This window comes from Pelodiscus sinensis, chromosome 5 (assembly GCF_049634645.1).
Source record: "Pelodiscus sinensis isolate JC-2024 chromosome 5, ASM4963464v1, whole genome shotgun sequence".
NCBI classification, from domain to species: Eukaryota; Metazoa; Chordata; order Testudines; family Trionychidae; genus Pelodiscus; species Pelodiscus sinensis.
In genome coordinates, this window is record NC_134715.1 from 57,940,355 (window position 1) to 57,955,248 (window position 14,894).

A 14,894-nucleotide genomic window follows, 5' to 3' on the forward strand; every position below is an offset into this window, starting at 1 on the left:
AAAAGGATAACTGAGAAAACTGTCAGAAAAAATAATTAATTTAATGAAGTAATGGTCAGTTAATAATACAAGACATAGTTCTATTACCACAAATTAAAAGGAAGGGTTGGAGAATACTTTGTTGTGCTGGAAAGGGGTGTTATCCCTCTGGGGCAGAGTTAAGGATATGAGGAGTGACTTGTGGTGTATACCAGTGTGGTAGTAGTAAGTGAGGTGTCTGTGGAAAAAGCAATGGGATTATATATGCTCATTTATACTCTCCTCAGCTGCCTCATTCTTACTCTCCTCAGTGCTAACACTGGTCTGACTTACCATTTGCCAGCTAACGGATGATGATTTGCTGATTGTGGAACTGTGGAAGGAGCTGGTATTGTGCTTTTACTCACTGAAGTGCAGCTACCTGTATTACAGAGATAAGCAGAGGAGCAGTCTAGTAACTGCAGTTCTATGGGGAGTTCAACTACCAGCTGGTCTACCGCTTTCGTTCTTTAACTGGCAAATCTCCTTTGGTTTGTCACTTTCTATAAATAAATGTAATCATTACAATGGGATCAACTGAATTAGCCTACTTCCCACAGAGATACTATAATGGATTTAATACTGATCAAGTATGCTTTATTCCCTAAACTGGGGAAAATCTTAAAAATCATTTACCTAATCATGCTGTGAATACCTCAATTAATGTTGGAACATTGAACTTCGTTTCAAGAAATAGACATTTGTTGATATGTTGTAGTGCTGCTAAGGCATGTGTATTTTGAATTTGTTCAAGGTTGCCTTATTAAGATTGTTTGGACTAGAAAAATTATTGTAAGTGTTGGGTAAGTTGCTGTAAACAGCTTTGTTGCTTTTCATGGACAGTGTAGTACAAAACCAAGAATGGGCAAGGGCTTAGCTCATCCATGGTTTTACGCGTGGGTTATATTTTGTGTCTGTCCTTTTCTGCCTGTGCTTATTTTCTGATCCAAGTTATAAGTATCAAGGTTATTGAATGTCAGCCCAGCATGTTTTTTTGGGTTTAATCAATGTACCACGGCCAGTCCAAGGTTTGGTTTTGTCTACTTGTCAGACACTGTCTCTGTAAATTCTACCATTGAGAGAGAGAGAAACTTTATTTAGTAGTATGATTACAACTCTGAATCAGATTTTCAGATATTGATTGGACCAGAGATCCTGGCTATTCAGGGAAAAAGCCACCATTCCAGCCTTCAGTTGACAACAGTTACCAACTAACTGCCATCAGATTGCCAAAGGAGTATCTGCTTTTTTCCCTCTTTTCCTTTCCCCTCTTTCTCTAATCTCTGTATCTGTGTGTGAAGAAACTTATCAGACAAAACAAACAATTTTCTAAGTTGAGCACATGTTTGAAGTTCAGTAAGGACAAATGCAAAGTACACTGCCTAGAGAGGAACAATCAGTTTCACACACACAAAATGGAAAGTGACTGTTTAGGAAGGAGTACTGCAGAAAGGGACCTAGGAGTCCTAGAGGACCACAAGCTAGATATGAGTCAACCAGAGTGGCATTGTTGCAAAAAAGCAAACATAATTCAGGGCTGCATTAACAGGAGTGTTGTGAGCAAGACACAGGAAGTAATTCTTCCCCTCTATTCTGTGTTTAGGCCTCAACTGGAGTATTGACCTATGTGGGAAGAGTGAAAAAATTGGATTTGTTTAGTTTGGAAAAGAGAAGACTGAGAAGGGGACATGACAGCAGCTTTCAGGTACCTAAAAGGATATTACAAGGAGGAGGAAGAAATTATTCTCCTTAACCTCTGATGATGGGAAGAAACAATGGGTTTAAATTGCAGCAAGGGAGGTTTAGGTTGGACATTAAGAAAAAACTTCCTAACTGTCACAGTGGTTAAACTTTGGAATAAATTGCCTGGGGAGGTAGTAGAATTTCCATCATTGGAGATGTTTAAGAGAAGATTGGACGGACATTTGTCAGAGATAGTCTAGATTAGGGATTACCCTTAATGGGTGATGCTTACTGGTTACAGTTAACTAGTGGTGACTGAAGCAGCACGCCCCCCCCCCCATGGCAGACAGGGGGCTGCTTCAGCCCTGTGGGGCCTGCTGTAGGGGGGCATTCCAGCCCAGCCTGACCAACCCTCCACCTGCTTGCCTGCCTCTAATTGGTTAAATAGGTTTACTAATTAAACAGGCTTCGAGAAGTAGCCATGTTAGTTTATAACTTTAAAACAATGTGTAGTCCTGTGGCACCTGAAAGACTGACTAAAATATATAGAGAATATCATGAGTTTTTGTGGGCAAAACACACTTCTTCAGATGAGCAGGATTAAACAGGATTATATATCCCTAATCTAAATGGTGCTTAGTCCTGCTGTAACTGCAAGAGACTGGACTTGATGACTCGGGGTCCCTTCAAGTTTTCTGTGATTTTGGTTGTCACGTGACTAATATTCCATCATCTCAGAAGAAAGCTGAGAAACAAAATTGGTTTTGTAGTTTACAATTTTTCCTACATAACTGGGCTAAGAGAGAAGAAGATTAATTTACACTTTGCAATTGAAAAGTAAGGCTGAGACTGTTGAAAAGAAACCTAATACTACACCTGGAATGCAGTGTTACATCTACACATCAGAATAAACCAATAATCTTAATGGAAGCTATAGCAGTTCTTGTTGTTGTCCCATGGGTTGCATAAATCACAATGTGTGTTAGTCCATGGGACACGTTAGTAGAAATTACAAGAAAGAAATGTCCTTAGTAGGGATGTGAACGTATAAACCAATACACAGTTCACCAATAAGCCTGGGCTTTTAAGCCAGCTCCCTGCAAATACCGGCTTCCGTGGTACTGCCTCTGCCTTCTCCCCTGCACTACTACCTCTATATCAGAGGCAACAGTATGGGAGGGGTGGAGTCAGGAGCCACTTCCTCCCCTCCCCTGCTTGTAAACGTGTAACAACTGAAATTTTCAACGGTTACACATTTACCTATATATATGCATTTTAACATCTTTAGTCCATAGAGTGGGAGATGGATCTGGAGGAATGTCCATCCCCCTTTAAAAAACGTGCAGATATTGAACCTTAATAACCAAATCCTATAACCATTATTTTAATTCGCCAGGATTTTCTGGGTTAGGGTACTTACCAACCATTCTGTTTTCTCTGTGGTAGTTTAGGTCAGCTCTGCCTCTTTAATGAAATACTCAAAAAGAAACTATGCACACAGAAATCAAGGCGTATCCTGGCTCCTTTGGGAATTTTTTCCCAACCTATGAGAGAATCTGGTTCTCTGTATATTTTCCCACTAACTGTTCCAAAGTAGGATGAATTAAATTCAAGCTCACAATGCAGAGGCCATTTGATATTTTTTGATTAAGTGCAATATTGTTTTATTTAGAAACATAAAATCACTTGCATTTAGCAATGTGTAGTATTTTAAAAATAGAGAACATAACACCATATCTACTTAAGCAGATCACAGTGTTTTTAATGTAATGGAAGAGAAGACAGGACCATTGCAGCATATGTCCAAAGGAATCTTCACAAGAGGTATTTTCTTCCAATATGTCTTGAATTCAGTGGGCCAAATTCTCTTCTAGCTTAACACTATTGACTTCAGTGAAGTTTTGCCAGAGGAGCATTTGGCCTTATACCAGTGCAAATAATACTTGAAAATTCAACTCAATTTGCTTAATTGTAATATATAATTTTGCACCCAAAAGTAGGCAGTTTGGCCCTACCTGATGACTACATGCAGTAGTTCTTAATGTTGTTGCGTTGCTGAGGAAAGATATTTTACTAACTCCTGCAAGAACAATTTCAATTCAATATGAAGAAAATATTTTCTTATTAGACACATGAGGGCAGCGAAGGACTTTTGAAAACACACTTATAGAGGGCACTGATATAAAATTCACCTTTATTGGAAACATACATGTATCCCAGATTAATTTACAATAAAATATCTGTGTAGCAGATCCGGAGGAAATTGTGTTTCTGCTGGGTTTGCCCTCTGTGTGTGCTAAAAAGGTATGTCAGTTTATCTTGTTCAGAGGGACAGAGAAACAGTGTTGATAACAATGCTTGTGCCCTTTTCCGATGACTCTGTTTTATCTGGGAGAATGGAAGAACAACAAACAACAGAAGATATGGGACTGGGGGTATGTCTACACTACAGAATTTTTTCTGAAAAACAGCTGTTTTTCCGAAAACCTTCAATTACGTCCACACTGCAATTGCGTTTTTCAGAAAAAAATCGAAAGAACAGTGTGTTTTTTCCGACATTGGTAATCCTCTTTCTATGAGGAAGAAGCCTTTTTCTGAAAGAACTCTTTCGGAAAAAGGCATGTGTGTGGATGGGGAAGAGGGAGTTCTTTTGAAAGAAGAGGAAAGAAGAAAAAGCACTGGTGCCCTGGTGGCCACTCTATCCATAGTAATCACAACTGAGGAGGGGGAATAGGAACCATTCCACATTAGCAGAGTGTGAACATATTTTGTAGCCTATTTTCTTTTAAAATGCTGCTGTTTTAGAAGATGAGCACAGCTTTAAAGAGTTTCAGTGAAGATTTGTTAATGGCCAAAATGTGAGAAGCCCAAAAGATAAGGATTATGTAGAGATTTTATTTTATCATAACAAATAATGCAGAAAGTTAGATTTACAAATTAATGCAATAAGGTATGTCTGAGATGAAGAAAGACGTGGTGTTAAAAGGTGTTTTTAAACCATGGCCAATAATGAGTTGTGTTAAATAGCAACTGCATAAGATACTGGGGGGTATGGCTAGACTGCGGCAGGGTTTAGGGATACCAAAGATATCCTGAAAAAACTCCGCCGTGTCCAGCGAACGCGTTTGCACTTGCACTGTTTTTTGCAGAAATGCAAACACGCTCTTTCGGAAGCCCCTGTATCTCTTGTTCTATGAGGAAGAAGGGCGCTTCCAAAAGAGGGTTTTTTGCGACATTTGGCCCTGTGTAGACGGGGCCAAATGTCAGGAAAGCCTCTTCCGACAAAAGAATCAGAAAAAACTACGCAAAATGTGTAACTTTTTACGAAAAAAGATGTAGTCTAGCCGTACCCAGGATGAAATGTTACCTTCAATTCTGATAGAGAGTTAAGCAGCAGTAACCAGGTCTATTAATTTTTGTGAACAGCAATCCCATGGAAATAAGATGTAAAAATAATGTGCACAATTTGCCAAATAGCTCCTTTTTGTACCATATTGCTTGCAGCCTTTGAGAAAGAGACATTTTTATGTTTGCTGCAAACTCCCAAATGACACATCTAGAGGTAAAAAGACAACTTTTCCTAAGAAGATTTGTTGCAGTGAGTAAGTGTAAGGCAGGGGGTTGGCAGACTTTTTGGTGTGTGAGCCACATTGGATTTGGAAATTGTATAGAGGGCCAGGTAGGGAAGACTGGGTGAGGTTGTGCCTCTCAGAGCAACTAGGTGTGGCCCTGATCTACACCTCCCTGATCAATCTCCCTGATCCCTGGGATCTGCCTTCTATTCAACCACTCAAACTCCAACCCTTTTCCAACCCTCCCATGCCCCCCATGTCCTGACTTCCCCAGGACCCATCACTTATTCAACTGCTCCTTTCCCCCATCTCCTGATTACTCAGCCCCCCTGCTCTCCACCCCCTGACTCCACTCCACCCCAGGAACAGCCATCTATCCAGCCAACTCACTCCCCAGGTGCTGGTGGAAGTTGAGGCAATGAAGGAAGGAGGACAAATGGGGAGGGGCTGGGGTTTAGCTGTCACTGGTCACTGTGCTGCCTGGGAGACAGCCTTATTGAAGTCAGTGGGAGTGTTGCCATTGACTTGGATGTGGTCAGAATTTGATCTCTAGACACTTACCCAATATCAAGCTTCATGATGTGAATTGTGAATGAAGGTTGGGACTAGGACTTATTCCCAGTGCACACAATACTAACTAGGTACGTCTACAAAGCAAGAAAGATCAGGGGCAGTGAGTCTCGGAACCCCAGGGGTAGCGGGTGTTTTTGGAATGCATGGCTAAAAATAGCAGTGCAGAAGTTCTTGATTGGGCTGGACCTCCAGCTCAGAAGCCTGGAGAGAAGGGAGGGTCTCAAACCCAGCCTACAGCCTTAGTCTGAATATCCACTGCACTTTTTTAACCCTTCCCCCCTTGCTCAAATCTTGATTGCTGGAGTCTGTTGACCTGTACTCAGACTTGCTGCTGCAAGGTTGTTTTGTTTGTCTAAGTTCTACGTTGTGCACGGTAAATGGAAGTTTAACAACTATATTAGACATATTTCTTCTGACTCTTCTTGAGCAAGTAATTGCTGGTTCAGTGAACATCATTTGTAGTGCGTCTCTAATTAAACATAATTGTAAAAACCCCACTAAACATCTGACTGCAAGTTAAGAAAATCTTAGTTAAGGCTTCTTATTCCAAACTTAACCCACACCAATGTGCTTGGGTGACACTGTGCTTTGAGAATAAGTTGAGAAGAAGCATGCTATCCATGCACTAATTCTGTTCCTAGTCAGACTCTTAACAGTATTTTAATGTGGGGTATTTTTGTTTGTTTGTGTGTTTTAATATCATTCATAGTTAGCTAGAGCAAATGGGATAAAATTAAAGCTATAACTGAAAGGATAGAGGGTGACCTCGCTGGATCTGATAATGTTTAGCTCTTGGTATATATTCATACCTATGAGAGTCATAGCTATGACAACCTAACTCTAGTGTAGACATACTTAGAACAAAGGAAGTATTATTCTGCCTGCTTAGCTATTACCACTTGGATTGGTGGATTACTTACTACAGAAAAAACCCTTTCATTTCTATACGGGGCATCTACACCATGGCACTACAGGCACAGTGGGTATTAACAAAACTATTGAAAATTGCATATTGAATACTGTACTTTACTCAACCATTCATAGTACCCTGCTGAGAGGTGAGGAAATAAACTAGATGACCCATGAGGTCCCTGCAGACCCTTATTTTTGCTATAACATGACTGTGCTTTCAGTTGAAAGCCATCTTTTTGGGGGAGGCATTCATTATTCAAGTGTTGCTGTTTGGAAAAGTAGTAATAAAATGTGCCTCGTACAAAGTAACACTGATTAGAAATTGGGAGAAAATTAAAAGCAAATATGCTTTAACTACATTGAAAGACTGAATGCCCAGAGTTGAGAGAGATTTTCCTTCACTGAAATTAATGCAGTCATTTTATGAATAAGAATTTAAGCGTATTTGAAACTCAGAAGGAAGTACCAACAATGAACTAAACTCATATACATTTTAGCAGCATAAAAATCACTCATCCAGATCAATTGTTGGGGTTATTATTTATTTATTGCCCACATTTGGACTTAATATTCAAAATTATTTCAAATGAAATATTGACTGTGGTATTTATGCTTTTTCGATGTTATAAAAACATATGTGTTCACACAAATATATTGTGAGCTTTGTTCTGAATTTACATGGGGGTAAAACAAAAATAATTCCATTGATATCCGTGAAATAGCCCTGGTATAAAATCAATGTCCTAAACGGCAGAAACATGCCTTATGCATTTAGTTAGTTATGGACCTTGGCTTGCAGCTTCAGTTGTTAGAGTGAAGGATAATATATTTTTACAGCCTCTAGTCTTTCTCTTACAAAACAGCAATTTCAGCTTTCGGTATAATTGCCTAAATGGTTGTACAAGTGAAGTTTCCCAGAAGATTAAATTACATTGTTTAAAAAAAAAATACATGAAGTCAAAAATGATTCCATTAATTATTCAGGAATATTTACTGTATTTGGGATTATTTAAAATATTTTAAGAATTTATTCCACCCTTCCTATGTTACTGAGACTTAAAAATCCCCATTTTAAAGGAATATGGACAAGTTTATCCATCTTAAATTTAGATCCACCAGCATTGTTTTGATTCATGAAAATACTGCACTGTCCTTTGGCATTGCCCACAAAATAGGGCCTCTGAAAGATACATTTTCAAAAGAGCTCTGTTACCATATAAATTCCTATATGCTGTGGACAGATTTTCAAAAGTTTCCAGCACTAATCAATTTGATATGTTGATGTATAACTGAAGAAATGGCAAAATGGAAGGGCAATCATTTCTTATATGACTCCCCATGATTAAGAAGAAACTTATTACCTCAGGTTTTTTGTAATTAGGTCCTCTAGCTGAGAGGCTGTGAGTTTATTAAATCTGCAACCTTCTCTCTTGAGGGAGAGTTAGTAGAACATTAAAAAAGGTCATGCACAAAAAAGGTTTTCAATAAATGTATCTAGCTTAATAGAGAGATCATTTGATATTTTCAATTGTCTCAATATTTTTTCTCTTTATATGTTATAATTGCCAACCAAGTATAAAATAAGAGTTTATACTGTTCAGTTCATCTTATCTGATTGGGTGCTTCAGTACAGTAATAAAATAATTTGGCATTAAAACATCACATTTGTTTCCACAGCACCATAAAGTAAGGAGAATAGAATTATCACCTGAAAATGATGCTAGGTTTTGAGAAAGGGAGGGGAAATCTTTAATATTAGTCGTCATCAGAAATGTTTGAAATTTCAGTTGAAAATAGGAAATCCTTTTTGTTGATAAATGTTTTCTGTATTCCAAATAGTTCTTGTGAACAGATGAATATCTGAAGGAGCCTATTGCTTACAGAAATATATTTCTATGAATGTTCTTTGGTTGTCAAGCTTAAGCTAACTTGAAAACCAGTCTTTAAGTTGTTGGGCCTGTTAGCCTTGACAATAGACCTTTAAACTGTTCATGTGGTACTAGACTGCAATAATGATCGTAACAATGTCTGGCTGAATTAATTTATGATATGCAAATATGCAAATATGTGATACTTTGCACTGTAATCTATCATGGGGTTGCCAGATGCTTTCAACAAAAATACCAGACACATTTGACATTACATCACAATCTACATTACATCTTATTTAGAAAATACCGGACATTTATATTTTCTCAATTTGTTTCCCGAACAGAAAGCTCAAATACTGGACTTTCCAGTTCAAAACTGGACACCTGGCAACCCTAAATCTATGGGGCTACAGAAATAAAATTCACAGACAGGCATCAATGTGTAATATGATCAGAATACATTCTGCTTATTTTTCATACCTTGCGCCAATCTGACATGGACTCAGCCACTTCTCTGCTTGTTGACAGGCTACCATATCCAGATACCATGTAGTTTATTTTTCATTTCTGGTATGAGATTTCCTATTATATAATTCAACATAATTTACAGAGGTGACTGTTGTGTACTTAACCTTCTGGCATGAGGCAGTGATAGTAACTCTCCTTAGCTCAAATGACAGTCGGAGATGCAACAATTATAATACTTCCTATCTCTCAAACCATGCACCAGCTCTGAAGATTGTTCAGAGTCATCAGTTCAAGGCCTCTAAGGGCACAGCTACACAGCAGGGCAAAAGTCGAATTACGATATGCAACTTCAGATACGTCAATAGCTTAATTCAGCTCTTAGAGCTGTCTATGCAGCAGGAAGTCTAAGGAAAAACACTCTTCCTTCAACTTCCCTTACTCCTAGTGAAATGAGGGTTACAGAAGTTAGAGTAAGAAGTCCTCCAGCTTTCCATTATTTTGAAATAATGGCTTGCTGTGTAGATGTGCATTTTGTTATTTCGAAACAATGTCAGTTATTCCGACATAATGTTGCTTTGTAGATGTACTCTAAGAACTAGAAGATGATAGTCACCTTATTGTTCGCCCCTCTGCAGTTATGTCTAAAATGGCGTGCTTAGTGTTGGTAGTAGTATTTAAGTTTGATAGTATGTGATTTTGCTATTACTTCATTGTTTGATTAAATATTAAGAGGCTGATTTTTCATTGCCAGGTATTTTGTGTCATTGTTTACATCCCCCCGTATATTTAAAGTGAATGCAAAGTGGGTTTATAATGCTTCCAAATCAGACTTTTTCTATCCATATCATATAGATTTAAGGGACTATACTTGATGGCAGGCAGTAGAGTTTATCTGAATGCAATTTAAATGTACGTTGAGTAATTTATTACCATTATGTCAAAGGAATAATGTAAAAATGAATTATAGCAAATGTTAATATAATTTATCTATCCCATTTTTCTCTTAGCAGAAAAAGCAGGTCATTCCTAAAATACAGAATACATTCTCTTCAGTATTAAAAGCTCAGACTGACTGGCCCCAACAGTTAAATAATTGAGATGTTCTTTACCTAAACTGTGCATTGTAATTTGGAGCTGATTCTATCTTGAAGTATGTGGAACTAAAGACAGTTGGGGCCAATCCAGAAGAAAAATAACTGCTCTACACAGAGGTACTTATTTAGCTTAGCTCCAAGAATAGACAAAAAATTTAAGGTTCATTATAAGCAGATCTGATTAAGGAAGCCATGAGATTTTTTTCCCCCCTTCTACTTAAAAGACAGCCAGATCACAGCTTTGCCCACTGTAACTCCTTATGGTCAGATCCCCTACTCATAACTCTGGTCATCTGAAGAAGTGGACTGTGCCCATGAAAGCTCATGATACCATCTACATTTTTTGTTAGTCTATAAAGTGCTACCAGATCATTTGTTGTTTTTTTTTTCTTATGGTCAGTTACTAGCATAAATTCCTTTAGAAAACAATTTTTAGATTCACTTGATATGAACATTTGAGCATGTAAGCTTAGCATTTGTTTTTCATGTTTATTTATGGTAGCCAAATTCATTTGCACAAATGTTTATGATAAGCAATCATAAATAGGACAGATTCTTGGCTGAAGTTAAAAACAAACAAACAAACAAACAAACAAACATTTTTCAGTATTTGTTCAAATATACAGAAAAATAATGACCAGATTTATCTGGCATTGCCCAGGTCCTTCAGGGCAAGGGGCTGGCAGTGTGTGTATGTGTGTGTGGGGGGGGGGAGGGGCTAGGTTTAGGAGTCAGGGTAGGGCACATTCAACATATATGGGTTTACACTATTGCTATGTTTAGATTCATGGTGATACTGCTCCATCATCAGACTTTAGAGTAGATGTAAAGACCCAGCTGCACTGGAAAGGACCGAAGTGGGACAAACACGTGTAATCTTACTCAGAGTAAGTGCTAAGTGCTTACTCAGATGTGCTAAGTGTGCACATCATTGTACGATAATTAATCACACTTGTACTAACTTGGGAAAGGACTGATTAAATTTTATAACTTTTTGTTATTACAGGTTGAACCTCTATGGGTTGGGACTTTCTGGTCCGGCAACATGCATGGTCCAGTAGGTGGTCAGGTCCCGAGGTGCTGGACGAGAGAGGTCCAATCTATATTTTATTTTTAGTAAATGACTAGGCGGGTACAGAAGAAACACTTTCTCTATGAATACGTTACCTTGATGAATGATAATGGCTTAGACTGTACCTACCTAAAAGCAAAACATCAGACTAAAGCTGGTAATGCATTTTTGGACAGCCCTTTAATAAAATATTGGGTCTCATGCTGATTAGGTTTAGAAACTCTGTTTCTGATTTGTAAATGGTATATCTTCAGCCTCTTTTGAACAAGAATTTTTGAGAGTATAGAAGACAAAAATGTACCTGGTACTATTTCAGGAAACAAGGACTGAATAATTATTACAATTCAATGAGTGAGATGTGGGCAAAGATTCCCCTCTATTTAGTAGTAAAAATCTGATTAAAAGTACTTTGATAGTATGTTTATAGTATTCAGATTACCACTTTTCAATCTGAAAAGGAGCTGTTCAGGTGGGAAGTCATCTTGTGGTGTGTGTCACAACATGAACAAGAGCACAATCAGGTCACTGTGTACAGTTGGAAATAATGACAACAAAAATACAGAAGAATCATTCATGGTATTGGGATATTTTTATCCTTAGGCTACGTCTACACTTTGAAGTAGGAATAAGATCCTCCGGAAAAGGGCTTTTTTTCCGGAGGATCGGGGCCAAGGTAGACGCTCTTTTCCGGCTTTTCTAAAAGCCGGAAAAAAGCGGCGGACATTTTTATTTAAATGCCGCGGGGGATATTTAAATCCCCCGCGGATTTCCCTATTGCGATCTCTGAAATTAACATGCCCCTTCCGGAAAAGGGGCCAGTGTAGACGTAGCCTTAGTGTTTCATATGTGAGCTTAATGGTTAGCATACGATACATTTTCTTTAAACTTGATCATGGTGGATGCTCCCCTCATGACATGGTGCAGGTCAAAATGGCATATTTCTCTAACCTACTGTGTGTGTGTAAATGTGTATATGTATACGGCGTAGCTTCTTAAATGCACAATTATCTGTGCATCTACTATATCTGTATAGACCTTAGTGAATTATTGTTTATATGCAAATAAAATGTATTAGCAAGGTTATCTAACTCATATTTTGCAACATTTTGCCTTGCATTATAAACAAAAGCAGTAAGATAAACTTCAAAATAAGTAATAGAAGGAATACTGAGTTCAGTTTAAAATGTTCAAGCAGGTTGCTATGGAAACTCCTAAGAAAAGGTTACACTATTCTTATACCATTCTGTGTTTGCTTTTCAGAAAACTGTTACATAACAGGAGTTTTAAAACAGCCAGAACAGAACATTTGTGTGTTATATAACCCTTTTCAAATTTAACTCTCTCCACATCCAAACTAGAATGCATTTTAAGGTCAATAACAGTTAAATAATGAAGAAGTCTATGTTGTGCATTTTAAACTGGGCCGGAAAATAAATGATTATCCCTTCACAGCTAACATGGTCGGTTGATACAGTAGTATGGTTATGAGCTTCTTAGAGAGAACTTTCACAATTGACAAGTCTGAAGGTACACCTCTGGGAACAGAAAACTTGATTATACTTAAAGGGTGGGAGACTAACCTGGGAAGCAATGCCTCAAAAAATTTGGAGGTCATGGTGAATAATCTGACAGGACTCTCAAGCAGGAGCAGGGGTATTATTTTGCCTCTGAAATTTCACTGTTGCATAACTGCTGGACTATTTTACCCAGTTGTGGTGCCAACAATTCAAGAAAGATGTTGATAAATTGGTGAGGGTTTAGAAAAAGAATTACAAGATGATTAAATGATTAGAAAACACGCTTTAGCGCAGGGGTGGGAAACTATTTTTGGTTGGGGGCCACTCCCAAGATTTTGGAAAGTGGTCAAGGGCTGCACTTTTCTGTGAGGGGGTGTGGGGTCTAGGATGGAGTTTGGGTGCAGAAGGGTGCATGGGGTAAGGGACTGGGATGCAGGAGATTGTGAGGGCTGAGAGGGCGTTTGGGTGGAGACGGGGGTTGTGACCTGGGTCAGGGATTGGGGTGCTGGGTAAGGGAGGGGTCTGGGTGCAGGAGAGGATTCTGGCCTGGGGGACGGACGTAGAAGGGGGTACAAGTTCTGGGAGGGAGTTGTGACCTGGGGGAGGGGCAGTGCAGAGGGTTTGGATGGTGAGCTGAAGAAGGGAGTTGGAGTGTGGGAGGGGCAGGGATGTCAGAGGCAGACTCTGGCTGGGAGACACTTACCTAAGCATTTCCCGGCCTGCAGCATCCCCAAGGCAGGCTGGGTTCCCTGCTTGCTGCAGCCCCAGACTGCTTAAAACTGCGGCTGCTCCCTCCATGTGGCTCTCAGCTCCGGGAGGGGGAAAAGACTTGCACTGCCACCATCCCCTAGGCCAATCTCTCAGCTCCCATTGGCTGGTTGTTTCTGGCCAATAGGAGCTGAGAGCTTGTCTGGAATCAGTTCCTATTGGCCAGTTATTTCCAGCCAATAGGAGCTGAGATTGGGCTGGAGGCGGTGATATCACCTGGAGCCTCCCCCTGCCTCCAGAGTAGAGAGTCACATGGAGCAGTTCTGTGTTTAAAATAGTGGCTGCTGCATGCTTGAGGGGCCCGGCAAGGTGGTCCACGAGCTGGATCTGGTGACTTGGCAGGACAGATCCAGCCCACGAGAGGTGTCTTGCACACCCCTGCCTTAGGGTGATAGATTGAGCTTCTGGAGTCTATGTAGTTTAATGAGGAGAAGGTTAAGAGGTGACCTGATTATACACTATGGCTACGTCTACACTGGCCCCTTCTTCGGAAGGGGCATGCTAATTTTGAACTTGGGAATAGGGAAATCCATGGGGTATTTAAATATCCCCCGCGGGATTTAAATAAACATGGCTGCAGCTTTTTTCCGGCTTGGGGAAAAGCCGGAAAAAAGCGTCTATACTGGCGCGATCCTCCAGAATAAAGCCCTTTTCCGGAGGATCTCTTATTTCTACTTCAATAAGAGATCCTCCGGAAAAGGGTTTTATTCCGGAGGATCGCGCCAGTCTAGACGCTTTTTTTCCGGCTTTTCCCCAAGCCGGAAAAAAAGCGGCGGCCATGTTTATTTAAATCCCGCGGGGGATATTTAAATCCCCCGCGGATTTCCCTATTCCCAAGTTCAAAATTAGCATGCCCCTCCCGAAGAAGGGGCCAGTGTAGACGTAGCCTATAGGTATCTACATAGGGAATAAATAATTAGTAATGGGCTCTTCATTCAGGCAGAGAAAGGAATAACATGATTCAGTGTCTGAAAGCTGAAGCTGGAGAAATTCAGACTGGCCCTAAGGTGTAAAATTTTTAACAGTAAGACTAATTAATCACTGGCACAATTTACCAAGGGTTGGGGTGGATCTCTGACAATTTTAAAATCAAGATTAGATGGTTTTCTGAAAGATATGCTTGAGGAATGATTTGGGGGAAGTTCTATGGCCTGTGTTATGCAGGAGATCAGATGAGTTGATGACAGTGGTCCCTTCTATCCTTGGAACCTATGGCTCATTGGGCTCAAATTTCTGTCTGTCTTTCAGTACTCTGCCTCCATGGACAAACATTTGCTTTGGAATGAGTTCTTTATTTTTATCTTGCTTGATCAACCAGCACAGCCTATAGGTTTTGATTACATTCT

At 39.5% G+C, this 14,894-nt stretch overlaps 1 long non-coding RNA gene across 3 annotated transcripts in view; it reads left to right on the top strand.

Moving 5' to 3' along the window:
- Positions 1-14,894, top strand: part of LOC112545578 (uncharacterized) — a 171,590-nt gene that overhangs the window by 1,593 nt on the left and 155,103 nt on the right. For all 3 annotated transcript variants that reach the window (XR_012904180.1, XR_012904178.1, XR_012904179.1), the window contains exon 2: positions 1,622-1,723. This is a non-coding gene — a long non-coding RNA (uncharacterized LOC112545578). The remainder of the gene's footprint in view (positions 1-1,621; positions 1,724-14,894) is intronic.